This window comes from Symphalangus syndactylus, chromosome 16, assembly GCF_028878055.3.
Source record: "Symphalangus syndactylus isolate Jambi chromosome 16, NHGRI_mSymSyn1-v2.1_pri, whole genome shotgun sequence".
Classification (NCBI taxonomy): Eukaryota; Metazoa; Chordata; class Mammalia; order Primates; family Hylobatidae; genus Symphalangus; species Symphalangus syndactylus.
The window spans coordinates 47166833-47193395 of NC_072438.2; the positions used below are offsets into that span (position 1 = coordinate 47166833).

At 41.1% G+C, this 26563-nt stretch overlaps 1 protein-coding gene across 24 annotated transcripts in view; it reads right to left on the reverse strand.

Moving 5' to 3' along the window:
• The window catches only part of RBM47 (RNA binding motif protein 47), a 261367-nt gene that overhangs the window by 33955 nt on the left and 200849 nt on the right, over positions 1-26563 (reverse strand). For all 24 annotated transcript variants that reach the window (XM_063619828.1, XM_063619823.1, XM_063619835.1 and 21 more), the window contains one exon: positions 10550-10672. The gene's annotated coding sequence lies outside the window, so the exon portion shown is untranslated. The remainder of the gene's footprint in view (positions 1-10549; positions 10673-26563) is intronic.

Here is a 26563-nt window from a genome sequence, read left to right on the forward strand (position 1 = left end):
GCATGATTACTTTTTAATTATAAAAGTCATCTTTAATTGCAAAAAACTCATAATAGTGTTCTTTTAGATAGGAAATTTCCTGTGTTGTTAAGAATATGATTCAAGTTACTGAGAATTTATAGATACATATTTCCTGTACATACTATTCCTATATATGCCAACAATACTATACAAAAGTATTAGTCCCATTTTCTTTTTTTCTTTTTCTTTTTTTTTTTTTTTTGAGACAAGGGCTCTGTCACCCAGGCTGGGGTGCAATGGCATGATCACAGCACACTGCAGCCTCAACTTTTCAGGCTCAAGCAATCCTCCTACCTCGACCTCTCAGGCTCAGGGGATCCTCCCACCTCAGCCTCTCGAGTTGCTGGGACTACAGGTCCTCACCACCAGGCCTGGCTAATTTTTTGTTTTTTTTGTAGAGATGAGGTCTCACCACGTTGCCTAAAGCTGTTCTCAAACTCCTGGGCTCAAGCAATCCTCCTGCCTCTGCCTCCCAAAGTGCTGGGATTAAAGGCATGAGCCACCTCTGCCTTCCAAAGTGCTGGGATTAAAGGCGTGAGCCAACACGCCCAGCCAGCCTCATTTTCTTGATGGAGAAACTGAGAAGGAGAGTGATCATGTGCTTACTTCAAAATCACAATTAGATAATGGCAAATTTGTGATTGTAATTTTATAAAGATGCCTTATCTTTGGGGTGATACTTTAACTTCTTTTTGGCAGTAGAGTTGTTTTATATCCAAAACCAAACTAAACCCAGAGAGTCCAAATATAAAAGATAAAATTTTTTAAAATTTTAAAATTTGTGGGGGCTGGGCGTGGTGGCTCACGCCTGTAATCCCAGCACTTTTGGAGGCCGAGTGGAGCGGATCACCTGAGATCAGGAGTTCCAGACCAGCCTGGCCAACACGGTGAAATCCCGTCTCTACTAAAAAATACAAAAATTAGCCGGGCGTGGTGGCCTGGCGCCTGTAATCCCAACTACTTGGGAGGCTGAGACAGGGAGAATCACTTGAACCCAGGAGGCAGAGGTTGCAGTGAGCCTAGATAGTGCCACTGCACTCCAGCCTGGGTGACAGAGTGAGACTCCGTCTCAAGAAAAAAAAAAAAAAAAGGCATTTTAAAATTTGTGTGTAAGAGGCTGTTTACTCAGGGTGGAATGTAGTGACACGATCTCGGCTCACCGCAACCTCCACCTCCCAGGTTCAAGTGATTTTCATGCCTCAGCGTGGGATTACAGATGCATACACAGCCAGCTAAATTTTTTTGTATTTTTGGTAGAGACAGGGTTTTACCACGCTGGCCAGGCTGGTCTTGAACTCCTAACGTCAAGTGATCTGCTGGCCTTAGCCTCCCAAAGTGCTGGGATTACAGGCATGAGTCACTGTGCCCAGCCAAGGGTATTTTTCATTCGTTAAATTTCTTAAATTTTACTATCACGTGGCGGATTAAGTTTAAAACAATTTTCTTAAATTTATGCTCAAACAGATTTAGAAAGTGAACTTCTTGCTGGGTGTGGTGTCCTAGCACTTTGGGAGGCTGAGGTAGGTGGATCACCTGAGCCTTGGAGTTTGAGACCAACCTGGACAACATAATGAGACCCCACCTCTAATAAAGTCAAATAAAATTAAATAAAACAAAATAAAATAAAATGAAAGTTCCCAAACATAAACTTACAGTCATTATAATGGTGTGTGAATGCTAGTCTTTTCCTCCTAATTTGAAACTATATTAGTAATTTGCAAATACTAGTTATATAGTAACAGTGTGGTCTGTTATTACTGTGTTATATTGCACATGAATACATGTACAATATGCACCTTCTGGTGGTATGTCAAATAGTAGTATACAAAAATAACATAGGTCTTTTTGTAAAACAAATGACAAAGTGCCTGTCCTGAAACAAAGGCTCTGAAACAGACTGACAGAGTCAAACATTAGCTTCAGTTTTAGGTGTGACCTTCTGCTTTTATTTGGTTAACAGTCATTTCAGTTGCAACTAGGAAACAGTATCTGCTACCACAGAAAAAAACAGATTCTGATTACGTTGATGTCATGTTCATTGACCAGTTATCTCAAGGCAATAATTAGAGTAGAATAGCATTCGCCCAGGAATACTCAACATTGAAAAAGTCATGAGTTAAAATACTTTCTTCTATAAATGTTTAAGTTGAATGTGGGGTATTTTGGAAGCTAAAAATAGTTTCAAAATCAACTATATTTATGACAATATGACCATAGTAGGCTGTTTATGAGAAAATATAAAAAAGGAAGTGAATTTTCTGGTGGGGGATCACTTAAAGACAAAACGCATTAAATACAACTTTAATCCAGAAAATACATGTTCTTTTCATTCATTGCATTGTTTTAATGTTGTTCTAACTTTCTAGCTCTGGTGATAATTGTTTTTTTTTTTTCCCCTTTTCTTTTCTTCCTTTTTTGGGTACATAGTGAAAAACAAAAAAAGCTTAAGAAACAGGGCCTTCTGCAAACATGGCTAAGGTTAAACTCTAATACACAATGGCTTGTTTACTTTAAAAATTTGGAAAAGTAAGCACCATGAGTTCATTGATATGAGTAGGAACCTGCGTCATCCTGTGGTATTTGTGAATATTGTGGGCCCTTTTATCAATTTCATTTGTTTCTAAGTCTTTTCAAAGAACTCTATTAGAAATGAGACCATCTGAGACAGGTCCTTTAACACAGAAAAAGTAAAATTCACCTTCTATTATGAAGTGATTTTAGATATTAAAGGCTCCTTCCACTTCTTTATACATTGTTTGAAATGTCTTAGAAAAGTTAAAACAATAGTGTTTATACCTTATTGTATTGGCTACACTTGAAGCATTTCAAAGGCAGTGATGCTTATTTTATCCCCAGTGCCCGGCACTGAATGAATGTTTGAATAAAAGAATGAACAGGTAGAAGAATGAATGAATGTGTACTCTCTTTTGTAAGAAACATGGTAGGACAAAGCTACAAAAAGAGTTTTCCTTTTATATCTAACATCCACCAAATTGCTTTGGACATTTTTTTCATGTATCTATTTACATAAGTTTTGTGGGAAAGCCATGCATGGGAGTGCATGCCTGAAATCCCAGCTACTGGGGAGATAGAGGTGGGAGGATTGCTTGAGCCTAGGAGTTCCAGACTGCACTGAGCTATGACTGTGCCACTGCACTCCAGCCTGGGCAACAGAGCAAGACCCTGTCTCAAAAAAAAAAATTAATAATAAAAATAATTTAAAAAAATTTTTGTGATTTACCTGCATATAGAACTGGGTACAAATAGTCATACCCAGGTACTATGTACTATCTGGTGGTATTTCTGCATGGCCAAAAGGAGGCCATCAAAGAATGAATAGGCCAGCTTTGGTACAGGAGCTGGCATTTCTTTCTTCTTTCCTTTTTTTTTTTTTTTTTGAGACAGAGTTTCACTCTTGTTGCTAAGGCTGGCGTGCAATAGTGTAATGGCGCTATCTCGGCTCACCACAGCCTCCCCCTCCCAGGTTCAAGCAATTCTCCTGCCTCAGCCTCCCGAGTAGCTGGGATTACAGGCATGCGCCACCACGCCCAGCTAATTTTGTATTTTTAGTAGAGACAGGGTTTCACCACGTTGGTCAGGCTGGTCTCAAACTCCCAACCTCAGGTGATCCACCCGCCTCGGCCTCTCAAAGTGCTGGGATTACAGGCCTGAGCCACCGCGCCTGGCCAGGAGCTGGCATTTCTAACACATGCCCAGGCATCACGAATGTCACATGGAAAAGCCACACCAACCCCTAATGGATTATATTGAATGCCAATGTTAATATCCCTGGAGCCGTCTTGGTAAAACAGGTACTGGCCAGGGAGCTATAAAATTTCCATCACTGTTTTTTTTTTTTTTTTTTTTCTTTTTTCTTTTGGCCTTAACTGATACGCTTAGCTTCTGCTATTCCTTCTCAGGAATTTGGTAGAGATTTTATGCCACAAGGAAATAGGCACATAAATGGGGCCTGCCCATGAAGGCAGTTTCTAATCACTCTTTTATTTGAAGGTATTTTGAGAGGCTGCTTATTACAGTGCTTGAGCTCGAGCTTGTGCATGCCAGAGCTCAACTGCCTTAGTTCAATACCATTTATTAACTGTGTGACTTCAGGTGGGTGACTTACTCTTCCAAGCTTCAGTTCACTCAACTGGAAAATGGGAATAGGCCGGGTGTGGTGGCTCACGCCTGTAATCCCAGCTACTTGGGAGGCTGAGGCAGGAGAATTGCTTGAACCAGGAAGGTGAAGGTTGCAGTGAGCTGAGCTGAGATTGTGCCACTGCACTCCAGAGAGGCTGAGGTGGGTGATCACCTGAGGTCAGGAGTCCAAGACCAGCCTGGCCCACATAGCAAAACCCCATCTCTACTAAAAATACAAAAGTTAGTCAGGCATGGTGGCAGGCGCCTGTAGTCCCAGCTACTCGGGTGGCTGAGGCAGGAGAATCTCTTGAACCCCGGAGGCAGGTGTTGCAGTGAGCCAAGATTGCACCACTGCACTCCAGCCTGGGTGGCAGAGCAAGACTCTGTCTCCAAAAAAAAAAAAAAAGATACTTATTAAAAGAAGAAGGAAGAGAAGGAAAACCAGTTTTCCCAGTCTCTATAATTAAACTAGGCAGTTAGAGACAATTGGAAATTCTTACAAATTTAAATAGAAAGCACAACTATATTAATTAAACTCAAGAAATATGCACTTAAATTAAGAATGGAAATGAACAGAAAATACATATCTAGAGTTTTACTGAACCTAGAGTATTTAAAATGAAAAATTCAGGTGTCAGGAAATTTATGATTTCCCAGGTCTACTAAACTCCTGGAACAATTGTTGGCATTTAATTGCTATTCATGTCTCGCGTACTCTGTACTTTCACTGAGTGCACTTGGAGTTAATATTTCAATTAAAAAACTAATACATCAGTAAAAACGCCCAGATTTGAGCTAATCATTTATTCCCAGGCTCACAGGGAAATACTGGATATTCTTTGAGTTAATAAACTGTGAAATGATTTTAATGCTTCAAGGGAAATATAGTATACCAGTCTTGCAAATTGTTTTTTTAGAAAGCGTGGTCTGTCTTATCCCATCCTACATCAGAAAATTTAATTGGCTTAGTTATTTCCTCTTTCCCAAATCCCTTTTTATGGCAAAGAGAAAATGAGGACCTACAGCAGCCCACATTGCTGAGGACCTAAGCCAGTCCCTGTGAAAACCAAAACTGGGATAGGCTGGATTTCAGTTTGTTTCTCATAGGTTCCGAAGTCAGAGTTTTAAAAGATTTAACAGGCTGGGCGCAGTGGCTCATGTCTGTAATCTCAGCACTTTGGGAGGCTGAGATGGGTGGATCACCTGAGGTCAGGAGTTCGAGACCAGCATGGCCAACATGGAGAAATCCCACCTCTACTAAAAAAATATATATACAAAAATTAGTCAGGCATGGTGGCAGGCGCCTGTAATCCCAACTACTCGAGAGGCTGAGGTAGGACAATCGCTTGAACCTGGGAGGCGGAGGTTGCAGTGAGCCAAGATCGCACCACTGCACTCCAGCCTGGGCAATGAGTGAAACACCATCTCAAAAAAAAAAAGATTTAGCATTAATTTATTTGGAATTTGGACAGCCAACTGCCAATGTCAAGCATTCCAATGATAAGAGCCTAATAGAGAGTCTTGTTCATGTAGGGAGATCCCTGAGACCCTGAGCTGCATTAGCATGGCAGTACTGTCATCTCCAAGACCGTCAGAGAGCAGTTTGTCCAGTGCAGATATTTGAAGCTAGGCAAGGCAGCTTACACAGCCTGGGGATTCTTCGTACTTTTCAGTATTCTCCAAGGGAAGTCTACACAGACTTCACATTTTGTTAAGTACAGCTAGGTTCTGTCCACAAAAAACAGAACTAGGACAACTGTTTTGGAAACATAGTTAGCACATAATTGTAGCTAATTTATTTTCTCTGAAGCAGCATGAAAGGAAATTTGTTTTTGTACAAAAGATGTTTTTATCTTCTATAGCCCACAATTCCCAACAACAGAGTGTCCCCCCCCTCTCCTTCCCTCTGCTGCAAATATGTGTACCTACATAACACCCACATGCACGTTTTTTTTTCTAGCCGAAGCCACTATCTACCCCCACTGTTCTCTTTTTGGGGATTTCTTCAAGCATATTTACAACAAAACACTTGCTGAGCCCAACTGCCGCCTCACTGCCGTATCCTAGTTACATGAGCCATCAGTTCCCCAAACGCTTTCTTTCACCTGTCTGTTGGGAAACCACCTAAGCCTATACGAGGAAGAAAAATCATTCAGAACAAATGTTGGCTTGAATACTTGTGTCGTTTTCTTAACTGCTTGACACAGGCTTTCACCGAGATTTGGTGGGAATCAAAAGTACATCTTTAAAAGAATCCTGGCCTTGGCCGGGCGCGGTGGCTCACGCTTGTAATCCCAGCACTTTGGGAGGCCGAGGCGGGCGGATCACGAGGTCAGGAGATCGAGACCACGGTGAAACCCCGTCTCTACTAAAAATACAAAAAATTAGCCGGGCGTGGTGGCGGGCGCCTGTAGTCCCAGCTACTCGGAGAGGCTGAGGCAGGAGAATGGCGTGAACCTGGGAGGCGGAGCTTGCAGTGAGCCGAGATTGCGCCACTGCACTCCAGCCTGGGCGATAGAGCGAGACTCCGTCTCAAAAAAAAAAAAAAAAAAAAAAAAAAAAGAATCCTGGCCTTTACCTTACACTATATACAAAAATAAACTCAAATAGATCAAAGACCTAAATGTAAGAGCTAAAACTATAAAACTTAGAAGAAAATACAGGGGCAAAGTTTCATTATATTGGATTTGGCAATGATTTTTTGGACAACCCCAAAAGCACAGCAACAAAAGAAAATATAGATAAAGTAAACTTAATCAAAATTAATAACTTTTGTGCACCAAAGGACACTGTCAAGAGAGTGAAAAGGCAACCCACGGTGTAGGAGAAAATATGTGCAAATCATGTCTGATAAGGAATTGATATTCAGAACATATAAAGAACTACAACTTAATAACAAAAAGCAAACAAGCTAATTTAAAAATGGTCAAAAAAGTTGAATAGATATTTTTCCAAAGAAGATATACATTATACATCCGCAAAGACATACATTATACATCTGCATTACACATCTGCAAAGACCCTTGAAAAAATAAAGAAAGAAGACACACAGATACCCCTTAAGGACATGAGAAGATGCTCAACATCATTCATCATTAGGGAAATGCAAATCAAAGCCACAATGATATACCGCTTCACACTCACTGTGATGGCAATTATCAGAAAAACAAAACCACAAGTGTTGGTGAGAATGCGGAGAAACTGGAACCCTTGTGCATTGCTGGTGGGAATGTACAATGGTGCAGCTTCTGTGGGAAAAAGTATGGTGGTGCTTCAAAAATATAATCATAATAAACGGAAGCACCACATGAGCCAGCAGTTTCTCCTGATGCACAGTGCAAGAAATGAACATAAGTGGTAATAATAAATATTCAGTGAATGAATGTAGGCCTCACATATCTTTTTCCCATAGAGAGATTGAGGTTGATAAGTAATAACAGATCTGGTGACACTCTCTTCTACTTTAGAGACTTGACATTGGCTAGAGGTGGGGTAGGTAAAGGGGAGGGAATAGGCTTTTATTAGGTTGGTGCAAAAGTGATTGCAGTTTTTGTCATTTACATTTAATGGCAAAAACTGCAATTACTTTTGCACCAACCTAAATATTTTTTGAGTCTCTATAAAAATATTTCTGGTTTTAAATCTTCCTAAATTGGTAGTACACAGTTTTTACATGTGCCCTGTGAAATGCACATTGTCATATATGATACATGGGGATAAGTGGGAAGGTGGGTAAAATTTGCTGTTTCTGAAAGAGTTGGACAATATCAAGAGCTTTACAGTGTTCATTAGTCAATTCTCATTAGCCCAATGATTCCATTTATATACATGTATAATCAAATACCCAAGCAAAGATTTACATTCAAATCTGTTTACTGCAGTGCTATTTATAACACAATGTAATGAACATAATAGTATATATTTACATGTAATGTAATAAGCACAAATATTCAATGGTATAAAAATGGTCAATACATTGTGGCATAGCCACAGCTTAGAGTACCTGTTTAATGTTCTCAGCTATTTTAACTTTGCTAAATAATATTTAAAGATATGCGGTAGTCCTCCTTCATCTGAGGAGGACCTGTTCCAAGACCCCCAGTGGATGCCTGAAACCTCTGATAGTACTGAATCCTATATATACTGTTTTTTCCTATACATATTTACATATGTAATACATACCTATGATTAAGTTTAATTTATAAATTAGGCACAATAGGAGATTAACAACAACAATAATAAAATGTAACAATTATAACAATACTCTAATAATAAAGTTATGTAAGTGTGGTCTCTCTCTCTCTCTCAGAATATCATACTGTATGCCTCTATTTTTGGAATACATTTGACCACAGGTAACTGACACCGAGAAAAGTGAAACTGCAGATGGGGGCTGACTACTGTATATGAAAATTAAACGACCAGCCGGGCGTGGTGGCTCACGGCTGTAATCCCAGCACTTTGGGAGGCTGAGGCGGGCGGATCACGAGGTCAGGAGATCGAGACCATCCTGGCTAACACGGTGAAAACCCGTCTCTACTACAAATACAAAAAAAAATTAGCCGGGCGTGGTGGTGGGTGCCTGTAGTCCCAGCTACTCGGGAGGCTGAGGCAGGAGAATGGCGTGAACCCAGGAGGCAGAGCTTGCAGTGAGCTGAGATCGCGCCACTGCACTCCAGCCTGGGCGACAGAGTGAGACTCTGTCTCAAAAACAAAAACAAAAAAGAAAATTAAACAACCAAATAAAATCAGAGAAAATACACCATGTTAATTCTGGTTATATTTGGATTGTGGGCTTATGGGTAGACTTTGTTACATTTTTCTATAATTTCCAGATTTCCTTCCATTAGTATACTTTTATAAGAAGAAAAAAATTACAGTTAAAAAAATTTAGCTCTCTGAGTCCCTGAATTCAATGGACTAAATCCAAAACCCAGCCTAGGGGACATGAAGACAAAGTACCTGTTTTCTCTCGCAGGGATTGTTGGGCACATCGGTGTCGCCAGCAGCCCCTCCCTGACACACCGATATCTGCTGCCTCCACCTTCTGGAGCTATGTGAGGGCTGGGGTCCAAGGTCAGGGTGAGGCTAGTCTTTCTCTTATCTTCCCTTCGTAGCACACACAAGATTATCGTCCATAGAATAATCTCACTCACTAGATCCATAGAAAGATCTCGGCTCAGCAGGGCACAGTGGCTCACGCCTGTAATCCTAGCATGTGGGAGGCCGAGGCAGGCAGACTGCCTGAGCTCAGGAGTTCAAGACCAGCCTGGGCAACACAGTGAAACCCTATCTCTACTAAAAATACAAAAAAATTAGCTGGGCATGAAAATTAGCTGGGTGTGGTGGCGTGCACCTATAATCCCACCTACTCAGGAGGCTGAAGCAGGAGAATTGCTTGAACCTGGGAGGCGGAGGTTGCAGTGAGCCGAGATCATGCCACTGCACTCTAGCCTGGGCGACAGAGCAAGACTGTCTCCAAAAAAAAAAAATAAATAAAAAAGAGAGATCTTGGCTCACTGCAATTTCTGCCTCCTGGGCTCAGTCCTACTTGGAGAAGATTAAATGGTTGTCAAAGTGCTTTTACATATGTTGTGGTTCTTTGGACTATCATGAATTGGGATGACAGTTATTTTTACCTTATATGACAGGCGAGGAAACAGAAACTTAGAGAAGGTATGAGGATTGATCAAAAATGCAAGATACTGTCACACTGAATCCTAGTCTAGTTTGTACCAAGAACCCTTCCTTGTGTCACACAATCAAAATACAGTCTGACTGAAACATAGTTGACTGGCTGGGTGCTATGGCTCATGTCTGTAATCCCAGCACTTTGGGAGGCTGAGGTGGGTGAATCTCTTGAGGCCAGCAGTTTGAGAACCAGCCTGGCCAACATGGTAAAACCCCGTCTCTAATAAAAATATAAAAATTAGCCAGATGTGGTGGTACACACCTGTAATCCCAACTACTCGGGAGGCTGAGTCACGAGAATTGCTTAACCTAGGAGGTGGAGGCTGCAGTGAGCCAAGATCACGCCGCTGCACTCCACCCTGAATAACAGAGTGAGACTCTGTCTCAAAAAAAAAAAAAAAAAGAAAGAAAAAAGAAATAGAGTTGACCTCTTCTTTGGGAGGTTAAGAGGCAGATTTATAAGCAACACATAGTTATATCTTGTCTCTTAAGTCACAAAGATGTAAAGTGTATAAAGACATAAAGGTTTATATTGAGGGTTCCAAATGACTTATCACGTTCTATATTCCACTAACGTTGCCACATAAACACACAACAGGTACACATTGTCTAAATAGCAGGTATCTTGGTTGATCGGAATGAAAACTTATGTTCTTGCTTAAGTGGAAAGGAAGAGGACCAGAGGAAGTACACTCACCAAAACCACTAATTTGATTTGTCTGGTCCTTTACAAGATGCAGAACGAGAGTATACAGGCAAATTCAGGCAGCTTCCTTGGGATTCCTCTGTTCAATTTTCGCAGTGCCCTTTGAGGCAAATCCTAAGGGTTAAAAAAGAAATGGTGAGAAATATTTTCTATTTCAACATAATTTTCATATGTGCATTAGAAATGGGGGGGACAGATCCTCTTGTGTAGTTCCTAAGCATAATGGTTAGAAATTGGGGGGCCATTTTCTTCAAAAAATGAAATACCATTACTCTAATTATCATGTTGTCTACAAACCAAGAAGTGCAACTCCTTATCTGATTCTTAAAGAAACAAGGAAGAGTAATAATAAGAAAATGACCAATTTCTTCCTTTGTGTTTTTCTCTCTGCCTTCTTCAGAGTGTGCATGACTTCAAGATGCACATAATGTTTAAGAAGGAATACAGATGTAGCCTATATTTTACACGTAGAGACTCACAAAAAGAGGTAGTATCCTTTACAGAAATAATCATATCTAGCTCATGGACTTCCCAGCCAATTTGGGAGCTTATGCTACACATCCCTAATAGATCTTCAAACTCTTCCTGCAGGGTCCAGAGAGGGTTCCCAAAAACCACTGAAGCAAGTACTCCAGCTATCCACTACCAACCAGAGTTGGTATGAAAGAGACTTACTATCCTGCCCTAAAATGTAGAATTAAGACTCTTTTTTTTTTTTTGAGATGTTGTTTTGCTGTCTCGCCCAGGCTGGAGTGCAGTCGCATAGTCTCAGCTCACTGCAAACGCCACCTCCCAGGTTCAAGCGATTCTCCTGCCTCAGCCTCCTGAGTAGCTGAGATTACAGGTGCCAACCACCACGCCTGGTTAATTTTTGTATTTTTTAGTAGAGCTGGGGTTTCCTCATGTTGGCCAGGCTGGTCTCAAACTCCTGACCTCAAGTGATCCACCCGACTCAGCCTCCCAAAGTGCCGGGATTACAAGTTTGAGCCACCGTACTCGGCAGAGTCAAGACTCTTTTGAGGATGTTCTTTGCATGGAGAGGCCTATGAAAAATATGATTTGGGGGTTTAGAATAATCTTTAATAAGTAATGATATAGGAAATATTCACATGAAAAGAATTTAGCCGGGCGTGGTGGCTCACGCCTGTAATCCCAGCACTTTGGGAGGCTGAGGCGGGTGGATCACGAGGTCAGGAGATCGAGACCATCCTGGCTAACACGGTGAAAACCCGTCTCTACTAAAAATACAAAAAATTAGCCGGGCGAGGTGGCAGGCGCCTGTAGTCCCAGCTACTCGGGAGGCTGAGGCAGGAGAATGGCGTGAACTCCGGGGGCGGAGCCTGCAGTGAGCCGAGATCGCGCCACTGCACTCCAGCCTGGGCGACAGCAAGACTCTGTCTAAAAAAAAAAAAAAAAGAAAAGAATTTAAAGTTCAAGATAAAGATATTTCAGAGGAGGAATTAAAATATATCTTAAGCACAAAACTTTTATTTTTATTTCAATGTGTGGAAATGTAATCTGCCTGATTTTTCCAAACTACAGAGAGCCCCTATCAAGCCAACTGAAGCTCCAAATAACTTATACAAGATTCAATATGGCACAGTGGTTTCAACACCAGACTGGGAACCAGAAGGCTAGTTTTTTTTTTTTTTTTTTTTTTTTTGTTGAGACGGAGTCTCGCTCTGTCGCCCAGGCTGGAGTGCAGTGGTGCGATCTCGGCTCACTGCAAGCTCCGCCTCCCAGGTTCACGCCATTCTCCTGCCTCAGCCTCTCCCAGTAGCTGGGACTACAGGCGCCCGCCACCACGCCCGGCTAATTTTTTTTGTATTTTTAGTAGAGACGGGGTTTCACCGTGGTCTCGATCTCCTGACCTCATGATCCGCCCGCCTCGGCCTCCCAAAGTGCTGGGATTACAAGCGTGAGCCACCGCGCCCGGCCTAGAAGCCTAGTTTTTTTTTTTTTTTTTTTTTTTTGAGACGGAGTCCCACTGTGTCCCCCAGGCTGGAATGCAGTGGCGCGATCTCAGCTCACTGCAAGCTCCGTCTCCTGGGTTCACGCCATTCTCCTGCCTCAGCCTCCCGAGTAGCTGGGACTACAGGCGCCCGCCAACATGCCCAGCTAATTTTTTGTATTTTTAGTAGAAACGGGGTTTCACCGTGTTAGCCAAGATGGTCTCGATCTCCTGACCTCGTGATCCGCCCATCTCGGCCTCCCAAAGTGCTGGGATTACAGGCGTGAGCCACCGCGCCCGGCTTAGAAGCCTAGTTTTAAGGCTACCTCTGTCATGCCCAGTTCATTTCACCTGTCTGAGCCAAAGTTTACTCCCATGGAAAAAAAAATAATAAAGGAGGCCAGGCGTGGTGGCTCATGCCTGTAATCCCAGCACTTTGGGAGGTCAAGGTGGGTGGATCACTTGAGATCAAGAGTTCAAGATCAGCCTGGCCAACATGGTGAAACCCTGTTACTACTAAAAATACAAAAAATTAGCTGGGTGCAGTGGTGGGCGCCTGTAATCCCAGCTACCCAGGAAGCTGAGGCAGGAGAATCACTTGAACCCGGGATGTGGAGGCTGCAGTGAGCTGAGATTGTGCCACTGCACTCCAGCCTGGGCAACAGAGCAAGACTCTGTCTCAAAAAAGTTAAATAAGTAAAAATAAGAATAAATAAGAATAATAAAGGAGTTGGATTACCAATAGTTCTCAACATTAAAAAAAAAAAAACATTGTGTTTGTTTTTTCTTTGTGGTTTAGTTGTAGCACACTTTTTTCCACCAAAAATCTAACTAGTTGCAGAAATAACACCAATAAAACAGGAGCTGGTTGAAGTATGGGTAGAGGATGTTGTTGGGAGGTGCCCCCACTTCCATCATTCATTGTGTCCCTGTGGAGACACCAAAAGACCTTTAGGACTCTATAGAGCACAGTTGGAAACCTTCTGGATTAAATGGCCTTTAATACCACTTATAGCTCAAAATTATTCTACCATAACTATCTTTATATTGGAATGACTGGGTGCTCAGTGAGATCCATAACGTTATGGGAACACAGCAATAATACTTCACCATGATCTAGTTTTAATCTTGTTAACAATGATCTCCTGAAAGAAAAAAAGCCACACCCTCAAATAAATTATAGAGCAATAGCTGTTAAACGATTTATGTTTTAATACACATAATCTTTACCGAACTCCGTGAAAAGATAATTCCTGAAATGCTGCATCCTGGATAATACCTAGTAATCAAGATCATAGTGGTTGATAAAAACTATGAAAACGAATGTACAAAGTACATGAAGGTGTGTCTTGAAATTAATTGTACACAGTCTGGACAATAAAATAAAATTTAGACTCCTGCATCTCTCATCTACTAAGTAAATCCAGACAAGTATATTCAACTTTCCTGAGCCTCAGTTTCCACCTCTATAAAGCAGAAATCATTCCTGGCAGGACTGTTGTAGAGAACAGAGAAAATATTTATAAAGCACCATTCTTGACATATATTATTTGTGCAGAATTTTGAGTTTTCACTCTTTCTATAATGGTAAAATGTCTCCCTTTAAAATGTAATATCAAGGTAATGAACATGTAAACTCTTAAGAATTGAAAGCAAATTATTAATATATAAATGAAACACAGGATTCACATAGTTTTGTGCTACATCATAAAAAGGGAAAGAAGGATCACAGATGCGCCTTTCATGGCTATTCAAGTAACACAGGACATTTCCCCAAAATAAAACACTTAGGGTCAATGTCTGTTTCCAGAAAAATCTGACTTTCCAGAATAACTCCAAACACAATCCATTCCATAATTTTTTTTTTTTTTCTTTTTTGAGATGCCGTCTCACTCCATCCCCCAGGCTGGAGTGCAGTAGAATGATCTCATCTCACTGCAACCTCTGTCTCCTGGGTTCAAGCAATTCTCCTGCCTCAGCCTCCTGAGTAGCTGGGACTACAGGTGTGTGTCACCATGCCTGGCTAATTTTGGGAGGCCAAGGCCAGCAGATCAAATGAAATAGATTGTGTTTGGAGTTATTCTGGAAAGTCAGATTTTTCCGGAAACAAACATTGACCCTAAGTGTTTTATTTTGGGGAAATGTCCTGTGTTACTTGAATAGCCATGAAAGGCACATCTGTGATCCTTCTTTCCCTTTTTATGATGTAGCACAAAACTACGTGAGACATTTTGTATTTTTAGTAGAGATGGGGTTTTGCCACGTTGGCCAGGCTGGTCTCCAACTCTTAACCTCAAGCGATCTGCTGGCCTCAGCCTCCCAAAGTGCTGGGGTTACAGACGTGAGCCACCATATGCGGCCAGAATGTTTAATATTGTTATGTTTGTCATAAAAATCTTCAAGCAAAACCTATATGTTATGTTTGTCCTGTGGCTTCACATTCCTCCTGACACAATATTGGATACTCCAGAGGACCAGTTTGAGAAGGTTAGTCTAGTCCAAACCTTTGATTTTACTATGGAGGAAACTGTCTTACCAAAGGTCACACAATAGGTAGGAAACATAGTAATAAGATTTGTGGGGCAGTTTCTGGAGAAATGGGGTGGTTTCCAGACATTAATGGCGTTAATTCATTCCAGCTCCCCCCGCCCCCCAGCCTGGTACCGTGAAATTGCATAGACATCACTCACCCCATCACGGAGCCTTTATAAAGACCAAATGGGGAAAAGTCTGTAGATTCCAGTAGGAGGAAAGCTATACTGACAGAACAACTGGTTTGTTTTAATGTTTTTGGGCATGTGAATCTTATAGCTGCTCATGACTCCATCTTCAACACATGGGGGTACTTGAGGGCAAACTTTTATTGGATGCTTCTGGCATCATCTTAGTTTGCCTACCTTGATTTTTTTGCCCTCTCTTCTATTTGTGTCTTGACATGTCATATGTAGTTTTGAAAGCTGTTTCAAGTCCATTTTTGGAATGAAGCATAGCATACATAAAACACTTGAAATTAATACATTTATTTTTTGGAAAAAGATGCTCTGGTCTAATATCAAGTCATGTCCTGTTCTACTTCTCTCAGTCATAAAGCTAAGCTAAAAATAACTTTCTCACCACAACCCTCCACCAAGGAATGAGAATTCCATTTCTTAAAAACAGATCCTTTCTTTTCTTTATTTTTTTAAGAGGCAGAGTCTTGCTCTGTTGCCTAGGCTGGAGTGCAGTGCTGTGATCTTGGCTCACTGCAACCTCTGCTTCCCGGGTTCAAGTGATTCTCCTGCCTCAGCCTCCCAAGTAGCTGGGATTACAGGTGCATACCACCACACCCAGCTAATTTTTGTATTTTTAGTAGAGGCAGGGTTTCAGCATGTTGGCCAGGCTGGTCCTGAACTCCTGACCTCAAGTGATCCGCCCACCTTGGCCTCCCAATGTGCTGGGATTACAGGCGTGAGCCACCGCATCTCGCCAGAACCTTTCTTAAGATAAAACCAATTGCCCTTGCCCAAGGATGCTAGTACATGGGGTCCTAAAGCTGCCAGGAGACCACCAGGTTGAGGGTCAAATAACTGAGTTCTATTTCTCGCTTTGCCACCTGCACAGTTTGACCATGGCATGCTACATAACTTTCTGAGCCTCAGGTTGTCACCCGTATACTGAAAGATCACCATTATAAGGATTACACAAGACATGACATTTGAAAGCATCTCATAAACTAACCATTAGCTCCTTCCTGGACTTCTACAGTAGACTCCCAGCTGGCTTCTCCCTATCCACTCAGGCCTGCTACAGTCAATCTAGGTCTCCTTACAGGCAAAGGGACCGTTTAAAAAATACACAATTTGGTCAGGCACGGTGGCTTACGCCTGTAATTCCAGCACTTTGGGAGGCCGAGGTGGACAGATCATCTGAGGTCAGGAGTTCGAGACCAGCCTGGCCAACCTGGTGAAACCTCATCTCTACCAAAAATACAAAATTAGCTGGGTGTGGTGGCACACACCTGTAATCCTAGCTACTCAGGAGGCTGAGACAGAATTGCTTGAATCTGGGAGGTGGAGGTTGCAGTAAACCGAGATCGTGCCAGGCACTCCAGCCTGGGTGACAAGAGCAAAACTCCACCTCAAAAAAAAAAAAGAAGAAGGGGTTTATCATCCTTCTGCTTATACCCCTACACTCTCCTCCCATTGCCCTTAGACTAAGTTTGTATCCTTTGTAAGGTTTGTAAGGCCTATAAAGAGACTCCACGTCCTCCTCCAGCCTCATCTTGTGTTACTTCCCCCTTACACATGCTGTTCCAATATTTCAGCCCTCACCAATTCCCCTGTCTAGCCAGCTTGCACTCATCCCGAACTTCATTCCTTCTAGAAAGCTATTCCTGCAGCCCCCTGTGATATGCTCCCCCAACATCATATAATCCTTCATATAGCACTAGGCTGAACCATATGAAATTGCCATTTTGTAGGACAAAAACAGTAGACTGTTGGCAATTTTCTTTGGTTTAGCCTTACAGTAACTGCTGTAATGCTAGTTATCTTGAGTCAGTTTTAAACTCTACCAGGGAAGAATCTAGATCTGACTCATAACTAGAATCCTAGAGTTCCACACCCAATCCAAGCCAGTAGGCACTTAATTGTTTAATTAGTCTGAGATGTTACTACCTTTTTAATGCCAAGCATATACATTTTATATTGTCATTAATAGTTAAAAATCGTTTTTTGCCAGGTGCAGTGGCTCCTGCCTGTAATTTCAGCACCTTGGGAGGCCAAGGTGGGTGGATGACCTGAGGTCAGGAGTTTGAGACCAGCCTGACCAACACGGTGAAACCCCGTCTCTACTAAATATAAAAAATTGGCCAGGCATGGTGGCGCATGCCTGTAATCCCAGCTAAGGCAGGAGAATCACTTAAACCTGGGAGGCGGAGGTTGCAGTAAGCTGAGATCACGCCATTGCACTCCAGCCTGGGCAACAAGAGTGATGCTCCATCTCAAAAAAAAAAAAAAAAACAAAAAAAACCCATGTTTTTCTTCAAATGCTATTGATACATTCCATAGGACTAAAATGAAAAAAATGGAATGAAAAAGAATCACTTTCATATTTTCATTTCTGGCATTTCTGGAAAGCATGAATTCTAGTAAGTGTAATATATATATATAAATAAGGATAGAATTTAGCTCACTGGTAAGGTATCATTTATGGATTTTTTTTAACTCAAATGTTTTTCACTGCTTGGCAGAATAAAGGAGCTCTCAAAGGAAACCAGATAATTTGGATTTATCTCCTTTTACAGTTTTTGCCATGTGACAGCAAATCAGCTAAAGAAAAAAGACAGCATCTAAAAGAGTGCTAGACTTGAAATGGAGGAATTTTATAAGCTTCCCTATGACATTCAAAAGAAATGCATCCTGAAACATTCCCAAATCACCTTATCCTATGCCACATCCAACTATGTCCCTCATGAAATGAACACAGCCAAGACCAAGTCTAAACCAAATTGAGATGGTATATGTGGTAGGCTAGGTGAACTCACAACCTAAGTAACATAATAATATTAATAATAGTAATGATCATCAACATTCATTGAATGTTTATCATGCACTAGGTATGGCACTAAGCATTCCACATACATCGTCTTATTTAATCATTGCTACAACCTCATGAAGCAAGATCTATGATTCTACTCATTCTGGAGATGCCAGAACTGAGGTATAATGAGGCTGCCCATTTGTTAAGGTCCCTTAGCTGGAAGTGAAGAAGCTGGGGTTCAAACCCCAGGCCTTCTACGGAAGAATTCAATTGCTGCTGCACTCCAATTTGGAAGAGTAGAAAACTGAAATCTGTGCTATAACAAAAATGACAAATGATTCCATATGCATTATATATTATAGCTTCAGAGTCAACATGAGGAGTTAAAACTGAATGGCAAATTCGTGAATTGTTAAGGCCCACCAGGTAGGAATTTTTTCAAGAACTCCAATATTCAGCTTTAAACAGTAAATGATATTCTCAACCTGGGTTAGAAATATAGATAGGAGTTCAACTTTTTGGGTGAAGAATAGAGAGTATTAGATAGGCATAAATATCATGGGCTCAGAAATACCTGGTGTTCTGACTTGTTTCCTAGCTTCTTAAAAAACTATCACACTTTAGAAAGTTTTTGAGAACTCAGGGACCCCACAAAATGAGTAAACAAAACTGCAATTTCACTTTCTACTGCTAGTTAATAATCTCCAATCAGACAGTTCTTTCTTGCTAACACCTAACAAAATTATCTACCTCTTTCAAATAGCAAAGAAAATGAACATACTAACATTCTTACAGTGGAAATATAATTTTACAAATCAACACAAATTACTGAATCTTTACATATGATTCACAGATGGTGGTGATGAGATTATCATGCCCCTCCCCACTCCGTCTTTGTGCACTGACATTTGACCCTTTTTATAATATGCACCTTGTACCAGTGAAACCTAAGGCACCAGCTAGTTACTCATTAAACTCGGGTGCTGAGGGCTGACTTGTACAAATTACGCTGTTAACTGCCCAGCCTGGCCTCTGTGCAGAAGTGAAAAAAAGCAATCATCATAGCTGTGAAATTCTGTCATATCGGCAGAATTGAACTACAAATTGCAGCAATTCGTACCTGACCTCTGATCTGTGAAGTTAGTCTAAACCTTTGAACCTTAGCTTGGAACTGAGAAGCAGCACTGACTTATACAGAAGAAGGTGGCTAGCAAGCATTCTCCATTGTGAATAGTTAACACTGTGACTGTCAGTTGCCCCCCACACCCACCTCCCCCAGAGAGTCAACCAGAGCAAAAGACACAAATAACGAGGATCTTGAGAACGGCAGGCGTCTTACAAAAATGCATTTGGAACAAATCTAATACAAGTATACAATTTCAGGATGCAAGTCTTTTCAAATGAATATGTCAAAATAAGAAAACGGAATCTGCAATAACTGAAATTCTTGGATATTTAATACTTTGTGATACGTACATTAAAAAATTCTCTTTACAAATTAGACCAAAGTAGAGTTTAAAACGAAACATTTAAATACATTTTTAGTCAAATGGTGCCATCTCTCATTTGTCACATTTTAAAAGAAATGTATTACCTAATCTCTGTTATAAAATACAAACCCATATTAAGCCACCTTTGGAAAAAAGCAATCAGGGAAAACCAGTTACACTTTTCTTTGAACCCAAACTTATCTTTTGACACTAGATATCAGATGTAGGCTAATAAATAAGTATAAGAATATGCATTTCTCACATATACATTTTGTTGCAACATTGATTCATCATAATGAGAAGGGGGAAGGGTTCATTAAGACAGAAGAGGATTTTCCTTTAAAAGATTAGCTTCTACTTCAAATGCTATTCAAATTGCTCTATTGCCAGACAGAGAGAAGTGACTAAAGATTCTACTTCTCTGGTCATTTGAGTTAATATTAAAACAAATTTTGAATAGCATATAAAATATAACTAAGCTATTATTTATAATGAAAGTGAAACTAATGTTAACGCTTTAAAGCATATAACCTACACCTAAATAATTCCATTTCATAAATTTAACTATTGGTTTGAAAACAATGATAAGAGTCTTCTTATACAAGAACTTTTCTCTGAGAGGAAATGTCATCATTGTCAACCTTTATATGCTAATTATCACAAAGCTAATTCCATTAGTTTTTCCTTATTTTAATTATCACATCTTAAAATTATAATTTCCTTCTCTAAACACTGATTCTGAAATGGCTTTAAAAAACAAATATGGGCAACATTGCTGATAAATTCCTGCTTCTTACCCCATAGTTTAAATAACAGGGAACTATAAAACAACAACAATAGATCTAGATTTTTCAAACATATAAAGTGAAAAGCTGTTAGACAAATTGATTTTTTAAAAAATGTGTTTAACTTAAGAATTTTGGTTTTACTGCCGGTAAGGCAGACTGTGCAGCAGTTGAAATTCTTACCAACTTCCAATTTTTTTTGGGGGGGGGGGGTCTTCAATTAAAAAACAAACAATATGGATCATTTGTTTATCTGGCTTGATCTAAATTGCTTTAACCAAACACAATTATCTCTTCTTCTCTTCAATTAAAACAAATAAGGTTTCCCCTACCTTTCCAATCTTGATCTGGATGCGACAGGCTACCTGTAATGAAAGCTTTGCTTAAGCAACCTTCGCTCCCAATACCAGGAGCTGTGTAACTCTGTTATACCTGGCACAGGGCTCCTCATTGGTCAACAAAATGAGCTTTGGCCACTTAATGCCTTGGGAGTCATTTGCTAAGGGCACCTGGAATGAGCTTGAGTGGGTGGTACAGAAAGAAGGGAGGTGTTAAAACTGCCACATAGATAATGCTCAACAGCAACCTGAAAAGGAATGGAAACCCTACTGTAACTGATGGATTTGGGGAAGGCTCAAGAAGACAAAAGCTTCATAGAAGAGGACATTTAACAGAAATATTTTATTCAAACCCAAATAATGACCCTAAGGAAACAAATGATTTTTCAAAATCCACCATCCTAGAACCAGATAGATGCCCATTACGTTTGTACAGCTACATGCAGAGATAAAAAACAACAATGCCCACCTCGTCTAGGCTGTTGGGATTAAATAAATAAATAAATATATGTAAAGTGCTTAGAAAAGCTCTTGGCATATAGAAAGTACTCAAAAAGTAGGATTTCTTAGAAGTGTTATATTTTTAGCAAGTGTTGTTTTTTCCCCTTCTCATTATATCTGGGGTAGGTAACTTGGGTTAAGTACTCTCTGTCTAAAAGACTGTCAACAATCATGTTTATGATGATCAGTCTGGGAGAAAAAAAAATAGGAAAAAATTACACATGAACCAAACCCTCACCTTATTTTACTTTATCAGTTTGGAGCTAGAAATTGATTTACTCATAAGAAGTGGAGACAAGCAGAAGAGGCATAGAATGAAAGAGAAGCAGGCAGTACAGCAGGATTTATGGTAATAAAACCATCTGTACATAACAACGGATCAGGGGGACCTGAGGCACTTAAGCTGAGTAAATACACTCCTTTTCAAGCAGTTATGGGATGGAACCTCATCGAAAGTCTCTCTGGAGGCTGAGTCTGTCAGTTCAGGCAATTGGGAGGTTAGAGGAAAAGGGAGCTGAAGCTGCCTGGAGGAGGTCCTGAAAGCAATGCGACTTCTGTGTCCTCTGCACTGGGATTAAAGTGAGCTCTGCGGCACATCAAGGGAGGAAGGAGAAACTAACTCCTACTAAAACAAAAATTTCAAAAAAATGTGGTCCCCAGTTTTCCCTGAGTCATCGTTTCATTGTCAACCTTATTCAGTTAAACCTTAGTAACTTGAAGGAGCCAGAGTTGGAAGTGAAAAGACCAGAATGGGCCGGGTGTGGTGGCTCATGCCTGTCATCCCAGAACTTTGGGAGGCGGAGGCGGGTGGATCACTTGAGGTCAGAAGTTCGAGACTCAGGTGTGGTGGCGGGCTCCTGTAATCCCAACTACTCGGGAGGCTGAGGCATGAGAATCGCTTGAACCTGGGAGGCGGAGGTTGCCGTGAGCCAAGATGGCGCCACTGCACTCCAGCCTGGGCAATACAGTGAGACTCCGTCTCACAAAACAAGCAAACAAACAAAAACGGCCAGAATGACAACAAGAACATTTTCAATCTATTCATCTACCCATATATTTTTAAAAAAGACAGTTTTATTACTCCTAGATAAAATAATTAGCTATCAACAGTGACTATAAATTGTCAACAAGTTAACATAGGGTCAAAATCCAAAACAAGTCTAAGATTATGTTAAATATTATATAAAACTAAATTGCTATGTTCTGGCTGAAAGAACTCTGAAGCAATCCTTAGTTACTAAGGCAGTGTTTTCAAAAACTACTGATTTTAGACAAATTTAAATTCCTCTTGACTACAAATGGGACTTAGAAAGTCTGTTTTTCTGTAAGAGTAATTTGGTATATTATATAAGAAAAAGTTCTGGCATGTTTTAAGCATTAGAGAGTATTTTGAGATTGAGGTTTGGTGTGAGTGTGTGCACGTGTGCTCCTATACCAAATGCTACCAAAAAATAACTTAGGCAAAAACATAGGAAATAAACCATCTCCGGATGATGAATTTTAAGACTAAGTGGGTAAGGAGAAGGCAATTTTTCACCGAATACCTGAAAAAAACAATTACAATTATGGGCTGCCCTAAACAAAAAATGAGCAAATTTTTCCTGCCTTGGCTTTGAACAAAGTTAATTTAAAAAATATATGCACATAAACACACTAGTTTTAACAGACTAAAAAAATATAGAAAAGTACACAGAAAAAGGAAGTCACCCCTTCTACTGATAGTAAAAGTGGCTCCTACTACACAGCCCTCTGTATAGGCACATGTGCATCACAGTAGAAAAGTCATGCCACATGAGCCATGTTAACTTCTTTCTTTTTTTTCCTTGAGACAGAGTTTTGCTCTTATTGCCCAGGCTGGAGTGCAGTGGCGCGATCTTGGCTCACTGCAACCTCCGCCTCCCGGGTTCAAGCGATTCTCCTGCCTCAGCCTCCCGTGTAGCTGGGATTACAGCCATGCGCCACCATGCCCAGATAATTTTGTATTTTTAATAGAGACGGGGTTTCACCATGTTGGTCAGGCTGGTCTTGAACTCCCAATCTCAGGTGATCCGCCTGCCTCAGCCTCCCAAAGTGCTCGGATTACAGGCATGAGCCACCACACCCGGCCACATTAACTTCTGTATAGTTCTGGCTTGCAACAAGCTTAAATCGTCCCTGGAGGAGTGATCCTTTGTCTTTTACAAAGCATCTTTGATTTAGAGTGGAGTGACAGCAGGCAGTTCTGAGGTCTGAGGCTGTGGAGAAAAGGAAAAAAAAGTACAGATGCAAAATAGAAGCCTGGGATGAGATAAGCTCTGAGGTAGATTCGGAAAAAGGAGTAAGAAACAGGACTCAGGTCCAGGAGAGGAAGAAATGGAGCATAGTAAGACATGATTATGTGGCCTGTTTTAGATAGGATCTATTAAGGCCACTGTGGCGCCCTGGTAAGAGAGTTATTACTATTATTTATTACTTTACTATTTTTAGAGACAGGTCTTGCTGTGTTACCCAGGCTGGTCTTGAACTGCTAGGCTCAAGTGATCTGCCTGCCTTGGCCTCTCGAAATGCTGAGACTAGACATGAACCACCATGCCCAGCCTACTTTTTAGTTTAATTTATCTAAAAGCTAAGATACAGCCTATGCAAAGATGATGTGTGTATTTGCTTTTGTATATAGTAGTAGCATATCATTTTCCACAAGTATATTTGACACTATTTAGAATTTCAAGCCTTTGCTGAAATTGTTTATTGTATTAACACATGACTAAAGCATAAAAGAAATTGCACTTATGTGTGCGCATAGACATTCAGATGGTAGCCTTCACCTGAAAAGGTGTCAAACACTGATAATGAAATCACATTACTGTGTTGGTGGTATCAGCAATAATAGTTGGCTAAGAAGCTAATTAACCAGTATTGAAAAACAGATGAAGTATAAAGCAGTAGCCACAAGCCTATATGATTAAAGCACCATAGTATTTTCTTTCGGTTAATTTGTCTATTATCCTATTATAGCGTCAACAGTCACAGAGAAGGAAGAATTAAACAATGGACATTGTCATATCTGAAATGAGTGTTCCTTATCTGGACATTAGGAAGGATCTGTGGGCTGTCCTTTTAAAATTTAAAATGGTAGGCTGGATACAGTGGCTCATGCCTATAATCCCAGCACTTTTGGAGGCCAGGATAGGAGGATTGCTTGAGCCCAGGAGTTCAGGACCAGCCTGGGGAACATGGTGAGACCCCATCTCTACAAATAATAAAAAAACTAGCAGGGCATGGTGACATATGCCTGTGGTCCCAGCTACTCGGGAAAATTGCTTGTTTGAGCCTGGGAGGTTGAGGGTGCAGTGAGCCATGACTGCATCACTGCATTCCAGACTGGATGACAGAGTGAGATCCTGTCTCAAAAATAAATAAATAAATAAATATAAACAAAATGGTACCTTCTCAATTGGCACCCTTGGCTTATTTACTTATTTTTATTTCGTGACAGAGTCTAGCTATGTTGCTCAGGCTGGTCTAGAACTCCTGGGCTCAAGTGATCCTCCTCCCTCAGCCTCCCGAGTAGCTGGGACTACAGCTGCACCATTGTGCCCAGAGGTACAACTGTTTTAAAGATTAAAATTATAAAGGTAACTAACATTTGTATATTTCATCCATTCAAAGTGCCTGACACGGGTCTAGGTACTGGGGCTATAGGAGTGAGCAAAACAGACAAAATCCCTGCCCTCACAAACGCCATAGTTTCACGGAGGGGTCAGGCGTTAAATGAAAGAATCAGTAAAATACATAGTATGCTAGATTGTGAAAGAACTAAGGAGGAAAAAACAGCAGGGTAGGAGAATAGAAACGTGTGTGTGTTGGCTGGGTGCGGTGGCTCATGTCTGTAATTCCAGCACTTTGGGAGGCTGAGGTGGGCGGATCACGAGGTCAGGAGATTGAGACCATTCTGGCTAACATGGTGAAACCCCGTCTCTACTTAAGAAAAATACAAAAAAAATTAGCTGGGCGTGGTGGTGGGCACCTGTAGTCCCAGCTGCTTGGGAAGCTGAGGCAGGAGAATGGCGTGAACCCAGGAGGCAGAGCTCGCTGTGAGCCGAGATCACACCACTGCACTCCAACCTGGGCGACAGAGCAAGACTCTGTCTCAAAAAAAAAAAAAAAAGAAAAAAAAGAAAAAAAAAGAAACGTGTGTGTTGGGTGGCGGTGGGGAGATGGGGAGATTATGTCTGCATAATCTCTGAATTATATTATTACCATTTATTAGCAATAAAAATTAAGCATATTAATCCATTTGATTTTTCATGGGATATGCTATTAACATAAACTCATTTAAATCACGTCTTAGCCGGGTGTGGTGGTGCACACCTGTGGTCCCAGCTACTCAGGAGGCTGAGGTAGGGGGATCGCTTGAGCCCAGGAGGTCAAGGCTGCAGTAAGCGGTGATTGCACCACTGCACTCCAGGCTGGGCAACAGAGCGAGACCCCCCATCTCAAAAAAAAAAATTATATATTAAGTACTTCTTGCTTACATGCTAGTGGATATTCAGTGTGAAAAGAGGCAAGGCAGGCTGGGCACGGTGGCTCACACCTGTAATCCCAGCACTTTGAGAGGCCAAGGCGGGCAGATCACCTGAGGTCAGGAGTTCGAGACCAGCCTGGCCAATATGGTGAAACCCTGTCTGTACTAAAAATAAAAAAATTAGCCAGGCATGATGGCTGGCACCCATATTCCCAGCTACACAGGAGGCTGAGGCAAGAGAATCGCTTGAACCCAGGAGGCGGAGGTTGCAGTGAGCCGAGATCATGTCATTGCACTCCAGCCTGGACAACAAGAGCGAAACTCCGTCTCAAAAAAAAAAAAAAAGAAAAAGAAAATAGGCAAGGCAGCTGCCATCTCAAATAAAGTAGTAGGATCCTGGTACAGGAACTACAGAAAAAAAATCCAAGAGAAAACACAATGCTTTTGGATAATTATTTTGAAGCAAACCTGACTTCCCATGTCTTTCTCGAGTTTGCAGGAACTTCAGATAGTTTAAACTGGCTAGGCCGTGGGCTGCTCTGGGATCTCCACTCACCCTCACTCCGTCTTATTCCCATTCCCTCTACCCTCTTTAAATCACAGTCTCTGGGGCCACCCTGAGTGCTCACCTACCGGACCAAATCCCTATCCCTTAGAAAAGTTTGCTGACGGGGCGAGACTGACTGACTTAAAGAGGAAGACGAAAGGGATGAGAGTGGGTGGGGACCAACCTTTTTCAGGAGCATATAAATTTAAATTTATCACAAAAGCACAGCCAGTCTGTGTTCCCTACTTTCCTGTGTAATGGGCAGTCATGAAGCCCACAGACTTCAAGCACCCATGTGTGCTACATACCACACTGACAAGAGTACATGTGGGAGGCAGCCACTTCAATTCATCACCTCCACCTGTAATA